The sequence below is a fragment of the Dendrobates tinctorius genome, unplaced genomic scaffold (assembly GCF_039654945.1).
Source record: "Dendrobates tinctorius isolate UK_male_01 unplaced genomic scaffold, ASM3965494v1 ptg000074l, whole genome shotgun sequence".
NCBI classification, from domain to species: domain Eukaryota; kingdom Metazoa; phylum Chordata; class Amphibia; order Anura; family Dendrobatidae; genus Dendrobates; species Dendrobates tinctorius.
In genome coordinates, this window is record NW_027361742.1 from 1,773,621 (window position 1) to 1,789,500 (window position 15,880).

Genomic DNA, 15,880 nt, shown 5'->3' on the forward strand with positions numbered 1-15,880 from the left:
ACATACATGCTACATACATACTGCATGCTACATACATACTACATACATACTACATGCATGCTACATGCATGCTACATACATACTACATATATACTACATGCATGCTACATACATACTACATGCTACATACATACTACATATATACTACATACTGTACATACTACATACATGCTACATACATACTGCATGCTACATACATACTACATACATACTACATACATACTACATGCATGCTACATACATACTACATGCATGCTACATACATACTACATGCATGCTACATGCATGCTACATACATACTACATGCTACATACATACCACATACATACTACATACATACTACATACTACATATATACTACATGCATGCTACATACATACTACATGCTACATACATACCACATACATACTACATACATACTACATACATACTACATGCTACATACATACTACATATATACTACATGCATGCTACATACATACTACATGCTACATACATACCACATACATACTACATACATACTACATACATACTACATGCTACATACATACTACATATATACTACATGCATGCTACATACATACTACATGCTACATACATACCACATACATACTACATACATGCTACATATATACTACATGCATGCTACATACATACTACATATATACTACATGCATGCTACATACATACTACATGCTACATGCATGCTACATACATACTACATACATACTACATGCTACATACATACCACATATATACTACATACATACAATACATTCATACAATACATACATAGACATACAGTACATATAACATAGAGTAACATACTTACCAATACTTGTCACATTGTTCCCCGAAGCCATTGTCTTTTCCGGAATAAATATTAACATAACAAACCACAAAAATACTCACCCACGATCCGAAGCAGTCCACGAGTGTGTCCCACGACGATCTTGGGTAGAGAACTGCAGCATCAGATGATGCTGCCGTTCTCTACGGGCTGCAGGAATCCAATGACAGAAGGTAGGTATCCTTCCGCACTGTATTCCTCCGCCACTTAAAAAAAAAAAAGTCCCTAGTCTCACTTTATGCCATTGCTGCGTGGGAAATTCCCACACAGCAATGGCATAAAGTGAGACTAGGGACTTTTTTTTTTTTAAGTGGCGGAGGAATACAGTGCGGAAGGATACCTACCTTCCGTCATTGGATTCCTGCAGCCCGTAGAGAACGGCAGCATCATCTGATGCTGCAGTTCTCTACCCAAGATCGTCGTGGGACACACTCGTGGACTGCTTCGGATCGTGGGTGAGTATTTTTGTGGTTTGTTATGTTAATATTTATTCCGGAAAAGACAATGGCTTCGGGGAACAATGTGACAAGTATTGGTAAGTATGTTACTCTATGTTATATGTACTGTATGTCTATGTATGTATTGTATGAATGTATTGTATGTATGTAGTATATATGTGGTATGTATGTAGCATGTAGTATGTATGTAGTATGTATGTAGCATGCATGTAGCATGCAGTATGTATGTAGCATGCATGTAGTATATATGTAGTATGTATGTAGCATGCATGTAGTATATATGTAGCATGTATGTAGTATGTATGTGGTATGTATGTAGCATGTAGTATGTATGTAGCATGCATGTAGTATATATGTAGTATGTATGTAGCATGTAGTATGTATGTAGTATGTATGTAGTATGTATGTGGTATGTATGTAGCATGTAGTATGTATGTAGCATGCATGTAGTATATATGTAGTATGTATGTAGCATGTAGTATGTATGTAGTATGTATGTAGTATGTATGTGGTATGTATGTAGCATGTAGTATGTATGTAGCATGCATGTAGTATATATGTAGTATGTAGTATGTATGTATGTATGTGGTATGTATGTAGCATGTAGTATGTATGTAGCATGCATGTAGCATGCATGTAGTATGTATGTAGCATGCATGTAGTATGTATGTAGCATGCATGTAGTATGTATGTAGTATGTATGTAGCATGCAGTATGTATGTAGCATGTATGTAGTATGTATGTAGTATATATGTAGTATGTATGTAGCATGTAGTATGTATGTAGCATGCATGTAGTATATATGTAGTATGTATGTAGCATGCATGTAGTATGTATGTAGTATGTATGTAGTATGCAGTATGTATGTAGCATGTATGTAGTATGTATGTAGTATATATGTAGTATGTATGTAGCATGTAGTATGTATGTAGCATGCATGTAGTATGTATGTAGTATTTTTTTTTTTTTTACATTTAACACATTAGCCGGATGATGGGACTACTACTGTCCCATCATTGGCTAATGTGTCAATCACTGTCATGGTAGCAGGCATCGCCCGATGGGACTTGTAGTCCCATCGGACGATGCCTGCACAGACCCCCGGAGCCTGCACAGCCCCCCGGCAGGCCGGCACAGCCCCCCGGAGCCTGCACAGCCCCCCGGCAGGCCGGCACAGCCCCCCGGCAGGCCGGCACAGCCCCCCGGAGCCTGCACAGCCCCCCGGCAGGCCGGCACAGCCCCCCGGCAGGCCGGCACAGCCCCCCGGCAGGCCGGCACAGCCCCCCGGAGCCTGCACAGACCACCGGCAGGCCGGCACAGACCACCGGAGCCTGCACAGACCCCCTGGCAGGCCGGCACAGCCCCCCGAAAGGCCCGTACAGACCCCAGAGAGGCTGTACAAGGGCAGGAAAGGGTTTTTCTTATTCCGATACCGGAAGTCCCATAGACTTGAATGGGACTTCCGGTATCGGAATCGGCGATACCGATACTTTTTTTAAAGATCGGCCGATACCATCCGATACGATACTTTGAAGTATCGGACGGTATCGCTCAACTCTACTCATTAGCCTGATGTGGACATAGTGACATCTAGTGGTGCATTCATGTTATAGCACACTACCATTTTCTAGTTTTGTGCACATCAGCACTTGCTGCTATACAAATCCTTTGCACTAGTTACACTTTTTTGTATTTTTCACATTTTATATTACATTCAATTTTTTTAATGCACATATTTTTGCCACTTGCACTTTATATATAACAAATACATTTTGTTGTGCACATTATATGTTATACACTTGCTGTATATAAATTTGTTCTGTCACTAATATGTGTAAATTATAGCAGTGCTATATACTGATATTCCCACATATATTCTACAACCCTGGTTTATAGTACCCCATTTCCTTCCTAATATACAAATGAATACTATGTATTTTTAGTTATATTTATGAATTGTTGACTGCACACACACAAGAAAAAATAACTTGGTATATTTACATTAACAATAAAATCTGCAATTTTATAAATTAGACTTTTAGTCGGTTTTTCCTTTCTGGTGTTCATAGGTTGTGTTTCCGATGGTCTGGTTCTATTCAGGTCCATTTTTTTGCCTTTGTTGCCATTTTGGTGTGGTAATTTAGATTTGATTTTACATTCTGACTTCATATATATCATCATATATATATATATCAATAATATCACACAATTTTTGCATTCTGGGCTTAAGTTCCCCAATCTTTGTTATAGATTAGCTTTGTAATGTAGCAGGTGATTCCTTGATATTCTGGTGGCTCTTGTAATTTGGTTTTCAATTGTTCTTGGATAGTAGCCCTGATTCAAAAAGGTCTTTCTGAGGCGACCAAGGTGTTCATCTCTATCCATGGGGTTGGAACATATACGATTGTATCTGATGACTTGGCTGTAGACAATAGAGTTTTTTATGTTTTTTGGATGGAAACTGTCCCATTTAAGGTATGTTGGACGGTCGATTGGCTTCTGATACAGGGATGTCTCTATTTCATTGTTCTTTAGCTTAATGATGGTGTCTAAAAAGTTAATTTCAGTGCTGGAGTAGTTGAGTGTTAAGTTATTGGTGGAATGAAATTGATTAAACTGTTCGTGGAACGTCTTTAGCTGTTGCTCAGACTCCATCCAGATGATTAAAATATCATCAATGTAATGGTAGTAGGCCAAAAGCCTGATGGGACATGAGGACAAAAAGTCACTTTCAAGCATGGCTGTTGTGAATTCTCTTTCTGGCATCCCTCTGGTTATTACTGAAGGTAGTGGAGCTGGTCAGATTGACAGAGGGGTTGCGAGTTCTCTTTCTGGGCTCCCTCTGGTGGTTACTGGAGGTAGTGGAGCTGATCTGATTGACAGAGGCTTGCCACCTGATAATGAGGATGACGATTGGAGATCTGGGGTTTCAGATTGGGATTTAAGACAGCCAACTCCCTCTATCCCTGCTGTTGATTTTCTTCCTGTGCCTTCAGAGATCTGATGTCTCCTGCTCTGTCCCTGCATGGTTCAGCTAAGTGGTTCATTTGCTTTTCTGTTTGCATTTGACCTGGTTTTGTCTATCTCTGCTTTTTGCGGGTCAGCCAGCTCCGGCTGGGGCTGTGCTGAATCACCGCCCATATGTTACTGCTTGTGCCAGTTTGTTTTGTCCTCTGTTGTATTGGTCTCTTTTTGCTTTGCTTTCAGAATATACCAGTGTGCTGATATAGTGGGGGCGAAGTCTTAAGTGTTTTTGTGCATCAGACATGTTGGACTTTTTGCAGGGTTTTTTGCATGATTGCAGACAGTGTCTTTCCTTTCCTGTCCTGTCTAGTCACTGTGGGCCCCATCATTTGCTCGGTCTATTTTCCTGCCTATGTTTGTGTTTTCATCTTGTCTCACCGACAATATATGTTTGGGGGCTATCTATTCCTTTGGGGTCTGCTCTGGAGCAGTTTAGATTTTCCCTTTCTTGCTTTAGGCTTAGTTAGCTCTCCGGCTGGGCCGAGGCGTCTAGGATTATCGTTGGTACGCTCCACGGCTACTGCTAGTTGTGTGGATAGGATCAGGGGTTTGCAATCTGCTTAGCTTCCAACCTCTCTGGTTTTCTGTGGCTTAGCCTGGGCCTGCTATCCTCCTCGGTGACCCATTCATAACACTTGGCCATGAAAAGATTTGCATACTGTGGAGCCATTTTACTTCCCATAGCTGTGCCAGTATGCTGTAAATAGATTTTATTGTCAAATTCAAAGTATTTGTGGGTGAGGCTAAATTTTGTGAGTTTCACCTCAGAATTTGCACCATTCCCGGTGTTTTCCATGAAGACTTTGCAGGCATTTAATCCATCCTGGTGTCGGATATTAGAGTACAAAGATTCCACATCCATGGTTGCCAGGATGGTTCCTTCTGGTAAAGGACCTATTGCTGCTAATTTATTCAATAGGTCAGTTGTGTCCTGAATGTAGCTGGGCGTATCCTTTACCAGGGGTGTAAGAATACCCTCTACCCATCCAGATACCTGGTCAGTAGTCTCGAAAGCTTGCAATGTGTTACCATCTTTTCAGTTAGCCATTAAAAGGTATCAACCACTGAGGACTCTCAATTCTAAATATTTTTCAGATGATTTTAAAAAGTTATAATTGAGCCAAAGTAATAAAATGTAAAAAACTGTAGAAATGTGTTATCGCATGTATTGTGCCTACTCTCTGAATAAATTTATACCGTGTAGCGAATACCATAAACATATCACAAAACTTGCAGATTTGCAGTTATTTTTGTTCTGCCCCACTGAAGAAAAGAATTATAACATCCGATCAATAAATTATACATTCCCCCAAAATCGCAGCATTAAAGAAATAAAATCCTGCAACAAAAAAAAAACAAGACCCAAATTACCCGATAAATAAAAATATCAGAACTTTTGGAACAGGATAATGAAAAAGTGAAAATAAAATTCTCTGTTCAAGAAGTTATAAAATAAGTGGGTCCTTTAAAGGGTAAATGTCGTCCCGCCTGTGCATCCCAGCACTATCAGGCTGGAGTCACATTAGCGTATGGCTTCTCATGGAAGAGCATCAGATGCGATACGCCAATGACCCTCGGCGCTTGCTCTGCTGCAAGCATGATCTGAGTGTCATGCTAATGTGCTCCGATACTCTTGCACAAAGAAGATTGGAGCAGAGCTGCGGAGGATGCGGAGATAGTAATTTTTCCATCTCCTCCAATGACGGTGTAGGCGTATATCACACCGCACTCGGATGATATCTGAGTGATGTGCGTTTTGTCACTCGCACCCATAGACTTATACCGCTGCAAGTGAGTCTCGTATGCTGATTTGGCATGAGAAAATAATCACAGATGGGAGCTGTCCCATAGAGTAACACTGGACCAATTGCTATACGATGTTTTATTGCATAGCACTTGGCCTTATTGTACGGTAGTGTGACTCTGGCCTTAAAGGAAGGGCCAGAAGGCCATATAACTCGGACTGGCCAATAGCTCTCCTGACATGAGCGTGACAACAGCATAGAAATATATGCTGTCACACTCAGGTCTGGAGAGCTGCCAGCCAGTCTGAGCATTGCGCTGAAATTCTCACCTGAGTTATATGGCCAGAATTTATAATGAGTGAGAGATATAGATATATAAAGTGCTCTCAGTGAGAGAAACAAAATAGGAATCTTGTGGGTATGATACCTTTTATAGATGGGACATTATTACGAGTGGGGTATTATTACATGTGAGAGGCACAGATGCAGCATTATTATGAGTGAGAGGCACAGATGGAACATTATTAAGAGTGAGGGGCACAGATGGGGCATCATTACGACTGAGAGGCACAGATGGGGCATTATTTATTGTGAATTGAAGGCACAGATGGCGCATTATTACAGGTGGGAAGCACAAATTAGGCAATAATTATTATTAGTGCGAGTCATAAAAGAATGAAGCATGAACAGGGAGATCACTATAGTTGTGTACCAGTTGCAGTTGTACACAGTATCTGAAGCCTAGTGAGTAGTGATGAGCGAACATGCTCGCCACTACTCGGTGCTCGTCCGAGCAACTCACTGCTCGAGATGCTCTGAGCTCGCTGAGTATTTCCGGGGTTGCTCGGTGGGAGCTCAGGTCCCAGCCCTGCATGTTTGGTTCTCTTTAGAGAGCCAATGAACATGCAGGGATTGTCTGCCACACACTGAAATGACGCAGCCATGTTGGTTGTGGAATTACAGTGATTGGCTGGCCGCACAGTGTCATCAGGTCTATAGCAGACCGGGCGGCACCATGCTCGTCACAGTCTGCTCCGGACTCAAGCAGTGTAGGGATAGTTGCTGCTGTGCTAAGGAGAGATTTGGTTGTTTATTAGTAAGTGTGGGAATACCATCTCTAATACACAAATCCATTTCAACTAACAGTCCTTCTGAGGACTAATAAAGTTGCATAGAGATCAGTGGGAGGCAACAGGCAGTGTATGTGGCAAACTTCATTCCATAAAGCAAAAGGGTCCATTCCAGTACTGTCTGCTGCTGCCGCCTATTACAGATATTTATAGACATAGACCCAGGTATCAGTGGCCTGGAATAATTTTTCTTTGGATCTTAATCCTAATTATTTGCTTTAAAGGCAATCCAGAGAACACCGTTTTTTTGCTACATTTGCTTGTTGGCACTGCAGAATACAGCCAGATCCTTTCCATATTATACTGTACAAATCCAGATATTTTAAACAGGGGTTTGTCTGTCACACGGATCATATCTCAGTGCATTCAAAATTGTGCCATTACAGGCCTCAATTTAATCTTTTTGGCAGTGTTTTAGGCAAGTTATTGAGACCAGTTTTCTGGGAAAAAAATAGTTACCTACAGGCCAGATATTTCAAACTGTGGTTTGCCTGTCAAAAGGATCACATGGTGCGCTCAAAATTGTGCCATTTCAGGCCTCAATTTAAATTTTTGGCAGTGTTTTAGGCAAGTTATTGAGACCAGTTTTCTGAAAAAAAAAATTGTTACCTACAGGCCAGATATTTCAAACTGTGGCTTGTCATCACATGGATCACATATAAGTTCGCTCCAAATTCAGCCATTTGTAGTGAACGTGGAAAATATTGTCCTCCATTTAAAATGGGCAAGGCTCGTGGCAAGGGACAGGGAACTGGACGTGATGGTGATGGTGCATGCAGAGGCCGAGGCCGTGGGCAAGCTGAAATTATGCCACAACAAACACGCACATACAGTGGGGAAAAAAAGTATTTAGTCAGTCAGCAACAGTGCAAGTTCCACCACTTAAAAAGATGAGAGGCGTCTGTAATTTACATCATAGGTAGACCTCAACTATGGGAGACAAACTGAGAAAAAAAAATCCAGAAAATCACATTGTCTGTTTTTTTTTCATTTTATTTGCATATTATGGTGGAAAATAAGTATTTGGTCAGAAACAAGCAATCAAGATTTCTGGCTCTCACAGACCTGTAACTTCTTCTTTAAGAGTCTCCTCTTTCCTCCACTCATTACCTGTAGTAATGGCACCTGTTTAAACTTGTTATCAGTATAAAAAGACACCTGTGCACACCCTCAAACAGTCTGACTCCAAACTCCACTATGGTGAAGACCAAAGAGCTGTCAAAGGACACCAGAAACAAAATTGTAGCCCTGCACCAGGCTGGGAAGACTGAATCTGCAATAGCCAACCAGCTTGGAGTGAAGAAATCAACTGTGGGAGCAATAATTAGAAAATGGAAGACATACAAGACCACTGATAATCTCCCTCGATCTGGTGCTCCACGCAAAATCCCACCCCGTGGGGTCAGAATGATCACAAGAACGGTGAGCAAAAATCCCAGAACCACGCGGGGGGACCTAGTGAATGAACTGCAGAGAGCTGGGACCAATGTAACAAGGCCTACCATAAGTAACACACTACGCCACCATGGACTCAGATCCTGCAGTGCCAGACGTGTCCCACTGCTTAAGCCTGTACATGTCCGGGCCCGTCTGAAGTTTGCTAGAGAGTATTTGGATGATCCAGAGGAGTTTTGGGAGAATGTCCTATGGTCTGATGAAACCAAACTGGAACTGTTTGGTAGAAACACAACTTGTCGTGTTTGGAGGAAAAAGAATACTGAGTTGCATCCATCAAACACCATACCTACTGTAAAGCATGGTGGTGGAAACATCATGCTTTGGGGCTGTTTCTCTGCAAAGGGGCCAGGACGACTGATCCGGGTACATGAAAGAATGAATGGGGCCATGTATCGTGAGATTTTGAGTGCAAACCTCCTTCCATCAGCAAGGGCATTGAAGATGAAACGTGGCTGGGTCTTTCAACATGACAATGATCCAAAGCACACCGCCAGGGCAACGAAGGAGTGGCTTCGTAAGAAGCATTTCAAGGTCCTGGAGTGGCCTAGCCAGTCTCCAGATCTCAACCCTATAGAAAACCTTTGGAGGGAGTTAAAAGTCCGTGTTGCCAAGCGAAAAGCCAAAAACATCACTGCTCTAGAGGAGATCTGCATGGAGGAATGGGCCAACATACCAACAACAGTGTGTGGCAACCTTGTGAAGACTTACAGAAAACGTTTGACCTCTGTCATTGCCAACAAAGGATATATCACAAAGTATTGAGATGAAATTTTGTTTCTGACCAAATACTTATTTTCCACCATAATATGCAAATAAAATGAAAAAAAAAACAGACAATGTGATTTTCTGGATTTTTTTTTCTCAGTTTGTCTCCCATAGTTGAGGTCTACCTATGATGTAAATTACAGACGCCTCTCATCTTTTTAAGTGGTGGAACTTGCACTATTGCTGACTGACTAAATACTTTTTTTCCCCACTGTATTCTCGCCCAACCTTCCTGTCCCAATTACTAGGGGACCGCAGCAGCACACCACTATTTAACCCAGAGCAGTGTCAAAAGGTGATTGGTTGGATAGCGGATAATGCGTCCAGTCACTTTTGCCACCATCACCACCACCACTCAGTAGCTGTGAGTCTGGACCGCATATTCCTCACCCTGATACTCCTTCCTCCCACCATGCTGAGTGACAACTGATCCCACACTTGGACACTCCGAAGAGCTGTTCACTTTTCAATTTATAGATTCGGGCCTCTCGCCTGGTCGAATTGAAGCGGGGCAAGAAGAGATGGCATGCAGCGATGCCCAAATATTTGAGCAGCCACGGTCACACAAAGGTGACAGTGGGAACTTGTTACAAGAGGTTGACAATGATGAGACACATTTGCCATAAAGTCAGGAGGAGGACCAAGGTGCGGAAGTGGAAGACGAGGTGGTGGATGATATAGTAACTGACCCAACCTAGCAAGAGGACATGCAGAGCGAGGACAGCAGCACACAGGGGGAGGGAGGCATAGCACTCTAACAGGCAGGAAGAAGCAGTGTGGTGGCCGCAGACAGAAGGCGGGCAACTGTTCCTCATAACACCAATTTGCCAGTCCAACTGTTAGGTGTTCCAGAGTCTAGTTGTTTTTTAAAGACTCTGCCGATAACCCCAAAAAGGCCATTTGCACAACCTGCCAGGCCAGCATCAGCAGGGGTAGCAAAACTACCAGCCTGACCACCAGCCAGCATGATTAGGCACATGACAGCAAAGCACGCGACTTTGTGGGCTGAACTCCAGGGTCCAGGAACACTGTCTGCGTGTGACACCAATGTTGTGCGTGCAAGCCAATCCCCTGTCCATGGTGAATGGGAAGATGACTCCTGCCCTGCAACTGTCATTGCACACACTCAACTAGCATCATCATCAAGCACATCCACATCCTTGTCCCACCGCAGCGTTCAGTTTTCCATACCCCACTCCTTGGAACTCAAGCACAAATACGCAGCCAACTCCCCACAGGCCATGCTACTAATTTCACACATTTCGCAAGCAAAATATTGCCTTTTAGGCTAGTGGAGACGGAAGCTTTCCACAACCTGGTGGCGGCGGCCCCTCAGTCCTTGATCCCCAACCGCCACTATTTCTTCTGGTGTGCCGTCCGCGCATTACACAAGATTGTGTCCCACAACATTAGCCGTGCCCTCAACAATGCAGTTACTGGGAAAGTCCACCTAACCATGGACACGTGGACAAGTGCTTTTGGGCAGGGATGGTACATCTCGCTGGCGGCACACTGGGTTAACATAGTGGAAGCTGGGACCCAGTCGGACCTTGGGATGGAACACATCCTCAAAACGGATTGCGGGCCCTAGGTCAATCAGGGTTGCCCCCACAGTCTACAGCTCCTTCACCTCCTCCTCCTCTTCAGCCTCCATCTCCGACATGACCACATCAGTCACAAGCTGGAAGCATTGCAGCACTGCCTCAGCCAAGTGGCAACAGGCTGTACTGAAGCTAATATGCTTAGGTGATGAACCGCAAAATGCTGAAGAGTTGTGGACAGCTCTGAAAGAGCAGTCAGATCTGTGGCTGACACCGCTAAACCTACAGCCAGGCATGGTCGTGTGTGACAATGGCCGCAACCTGGTGGCGGCTCTGAGGCAAGGCGAGCTCACACAAGTACCATGCCTGGTCCATGTGCTTAACCTCATGGTTCAGCAGTTTCTCAAAACCTACCCTGAACTGCCAGATCCGCTTGTGAAAGTACGCCAGCTGTGTGCCCATTTTAGAATATCAGCTGCAGCTTACGCCGTCCTTGCCGTGCTTCAGCAGCGTTTGCAGCTTCCGACTCACCAACTGCTGGGTGATGTCCCCACGTGTTGGAATTCTACACTGCAGATGTTTGGAAGGATTTGTGAGCAGAAGAGGGCAGTTGTTGACTACCCACATCAACAAGGCCATGGGTATTCAATTCAGACTCCACACATAAGACCTCAGGAGTCTGAACTGAATACCAGCGGCTTTGTTGATGCTACCAACTTCCTAATTATGGGAACATTGCTTTCAGGTGGCCCTCCTGTATGTCTCTTCAAAGGGGTATTGGGGTGCGTCTAAATGTGGTACAGTGCAGGCCTTGCATTCACTGCATAGGCAAATAGTATGGAAGTACCAACTTCCTAATAATGGGAATATTGTTTTCAGGAGGCCCTCATGTAAGTCTGTTCAAAGGGTTATTGGGGTGCATCTGTAAGCAGGTGCGAGAATGCAGTAATGCAGGGATTGCAGAACCAAGCTGTTTAACAATGCTATTTAATTTTTAACAAGAAGGATGGCAATGGTCTCCTCTCAAGTAGCTAATAAACAATAAACAAGGGAAGTAAAAGGGTTAACGTAACAGTCTGGTACTGAAACGACACGTATCATCGTCTTCTCTGGGCCTCATCCACATACAGTCTGACGGCAGCTGGAGCACCGGCAACAGCCGGCGTGGTGTCCTCAGATGAATTACAACAAATCACCGTCCAGCTTCTGGCAGCAACGGGCAGTCGCTGATTTTTCCCACTGAGCCCCTAGTCCATAAATTTGTGCAGCCAAAGAGGGGAGCGCTGCAGGAGTCTCTGTCTCACACGTGTGCTGCTGCGCATCTATCAGCAATGGGGAACGCACCTCACTCCTCTGTACGAGCACAGCATTCTGCTTGGCCGGGTGCGCGGCGCTCTGAACGCGTACGTCTAAGCTCTGCCGGGGCACGTCTCTGTGCTGCCTCTGTCCCTGCGAAGTGCGCCGCACACCTCTCTCTGCTGAGAGACCTCTTTCCCACACTTCTTGCCCACTGCTCAGCTTAACCACGCCACCTATCCCCTGATCATGGGACCTATCCGCTTCCCCATTCTTTACCAGCAGTAACACTGGACGCAGCCTCAACAGTTCTGGACCCAGTATGAACCAGGTACCCGCAGCCCGGTCTTCCTCCTTACACATCCAAATTTGTGGCAGGCCTTCCATTCCCTGCATAGGCAAGCAGTATGGGAGTACCAACTTCCTAATAATGGGAATATTGATCTCAGGAGGCTCTCCTGTCTGTTCAAAGGGTTATTGGGGGTGCGTCCAAATTTGGGGCAGGCCTTGCATTCACTGTATAGGCAAACAGTATGGGAGTACCAACTTCCTAATAATGGGAACATTGATTTCCGGAGGCCCTCATGTACGTCTCTTCAAAGGGGTATTGAGGTGCGCCCAAATTTTGCCACTCACTGCATACGCAACAACAATATATGAGACCCATTGTTTAATAATGGGAACAACAAAGCATAGCCGGCTGATGGCTCTCTAAGAATAGTGCGGGTGGACTGCTGGACCTTTAAGAATAGTAAAGGCAGCCTGATGGCTCTATAAAAATAGGCTTTGTGACTTACAGAGTCCTTCCTTCATAAATGACACAGGATGTGTCTGATGTGTCACATACCACATGGCCCAGATATGGTTTTAAAATGTTAAAATGACATTTCCCAGTGAATGCATTTGTCTTGGTTGAAAGCAATGCTAAAGTTGAAAAACACCTCAAAAACACTACAGGTGAACATAGCCCAAGTGGTGGAGGAACATTTTTGTTATTTGGTTATTTATTTTGCCTTATATACAAGTCATTACCCTGGAAATGATGTTACTTAACATATTTGAGAATATTTCCCAGGAAAATCCATTTTGGTTTAGTTTTTGTATGTTTTATTGTGAGTCTGTAAAAGAGGCGTAAGACTCTGCCAACATTGTTCACAGCAGTGACCTGGGAGTCAGAAATGCTTCCAGGGGTCTTTTCCATGCTGTTCCCAGGTCATTTGAGCACTGTTCCCATCGATTTCTGCAGTTTTTACAGCGGCAAAAATTCTCGAGTTTCCCATAGACTTACATTGGGCTCGTCGCTCGGGTCAAGCACCCGAGCATTCCAATTTGCTCGACCCAATCAATGAGCACCCGAGCATTTCAGTGCTCGCCCATCTCTACTAGGGAGACAAAAAAAATAGTGCCTTCGGCCTATATCAGAAGGCCAATACTACAATACTACTAACTCCTTCCGTAAGTATATACTCTTAAACTCTTTGTTGGGTTGGAGTGGATTTAAGACTTGAGCCCTCTCCATACCGGGCAGCAGCCGGCAGTGTTATAGAACCAGCATCTGCCACTAAAAGCACTAACTGTACCTATATTTGTTATATTCATATCCATAAAATTATTATTTATTAAAATATAAAAATGTTTATCCCATACACTAAAAAACAAGAAACACTATCACTGTTTGAAGGCAATAAGAAGCAATTTTTACTGGTTGGAGGCCCAGATGAGGCATTAATAATGGTTGTGGGCACAGAGGAGACATTTTTATTGGTTGAAAGCAGAAATGAGCCATTGTTACTGATGTAGGCACAGAGGAGCCATTGTTACTGGATGTAAGCACAGATGAGCCATTGTTACTGGTTTAGGCACATGGGAGCCATTATTACTGGATGTAAGCACAGAAGAGCCATTGCTATTAGATGTAGGCACAGAAGAGCCATTATTACTGGTGTATGTACAGAGGACCTATTATTACTGGTGTAGACACAAAGGAGATATTATTACTGGTTGTAGGCACAGAGGAGCCATTACTGTATTACTGGATGTAGGCACAGAGGAGCCAGGGCCGGTTTTAGGCAAAGTGGGGCCCTAGGCAAAGTTTAAAATGGGGGCCCAAATGCTAACATATTGCACATCACACAGAAGCATTTCGATTGTATTTACATGCGCTGAGTTCAGGACGCTGAATGAGTGTAATCGACAATATTGAAGTCGTTCAACACGTTTCCCGGCCTCTTTCCACCGTCTGAGAAAGAATGATGGGGACAGAATAATCACTAATGGATCAATCTGTCCCCATACAGTATCATGTTATCAGCAGCACAACTACAGTTTACACCCCATAGTCCTCCATATAATATGTGCCTCATAGTCCTCCATATAGTATAATACACTCCTCAGTCCTCCATATAGTATAATACACTCCCCAAAGTCCTCCATATAGTATAATATACTCCTCATAGCCCTCTATATATTAAAATACACTCAGTCCTCCATATAATATAATACACTCTCCATATATTAAAATACACTACTCAGTCCTCCATAAAGTATAATACACTCCTCATAGTGCTCCATATAGTATAATACACCGCCAATCATCCATATAGTACAATTCACTTCCCATAGTATAATGCACCCCATAGTTCTTCATATAGTATAATGTATTCCCCATAGTCCTCGATACAGTATGATGGAGCCCACATAGAGTATAATGCAGCCACCCCATAGAGCATAATGCAGCCCCGCCATACAATATAATGTAACTCACATAGAATATAATGCAGCCCCCTCTTATAGTATAATGCAGCCACCCCTTAGAGCATAATGCAGCCACCCCACAGAATATAATGTAACCCCCCCATAGAATATAATGCAGCCCCCCTCATATAGTATAATGCATCCCCTCCATAGAATATATGGCAGCCCCTTATATAGTATAATGTAGCCCCTACATAGAATACAATGTAGCTCTCCTCATATAGTAAAATGCAGCCCAATAGAATATACTGTAGCCCCCTCATAAAGTATAATGAAGTCCCCATACAATATAATCTAGCCCCGCATAGAATATAATGCAGCCCCCCATAGAATACAATGTAGCCTCCTCATATAGTATAATGTAGCCCCCTCATAGAGTATGATGCGATCACCCCCCATAGAATAGAATATAATACAGCCCCCCATATAATATAATTCTGTCTTTGACTGCTGGCAGTAGTACAGATATAGTTGCTAAAACACATTTCGGTCTTTGACTGCTGGCAGTAGTACAGATGTAGTTGCTAAAACACATTTCTGTCTTTGACTGCTGGCAGTAGTACAGATATAGTTGCAACCATATAATATAATGTAGCCCCAAATAGAATATAATACAGCCCATCTCCCCATAGAATATAATGTAGCCCCCCATATTATATAACAGAGCCTCCCCCATGGAATCTAATGTATAATGTACCACCCATGGTATATAACAGTCCACATAGTATATAACACAGTCCCACATGGTATATTGCACAGCCCCACATGGTATATAGCACAGCCCCACATGGTATGTAGCACAGCTCCACATGGTATTTAGCACAGCCCCACATGGTTTACAGCACAGGCCCATGGTATA

The 15,880-nt window shown here is 43.4% G+C and overlaps 1 protein-coding gene across 4 annotated transcripts in view; it reads right to left on the reverse strand.

The window, feature by feature from the left end:
- Nucleotides 1-15,880, reverse strand: part of LOC141096337 (uncharacterized) — a 252,395-nt gene that overhangs the window by 151,031 nt on the left and 85,484 nt on the right. The window lies entirely within an intron of this gene.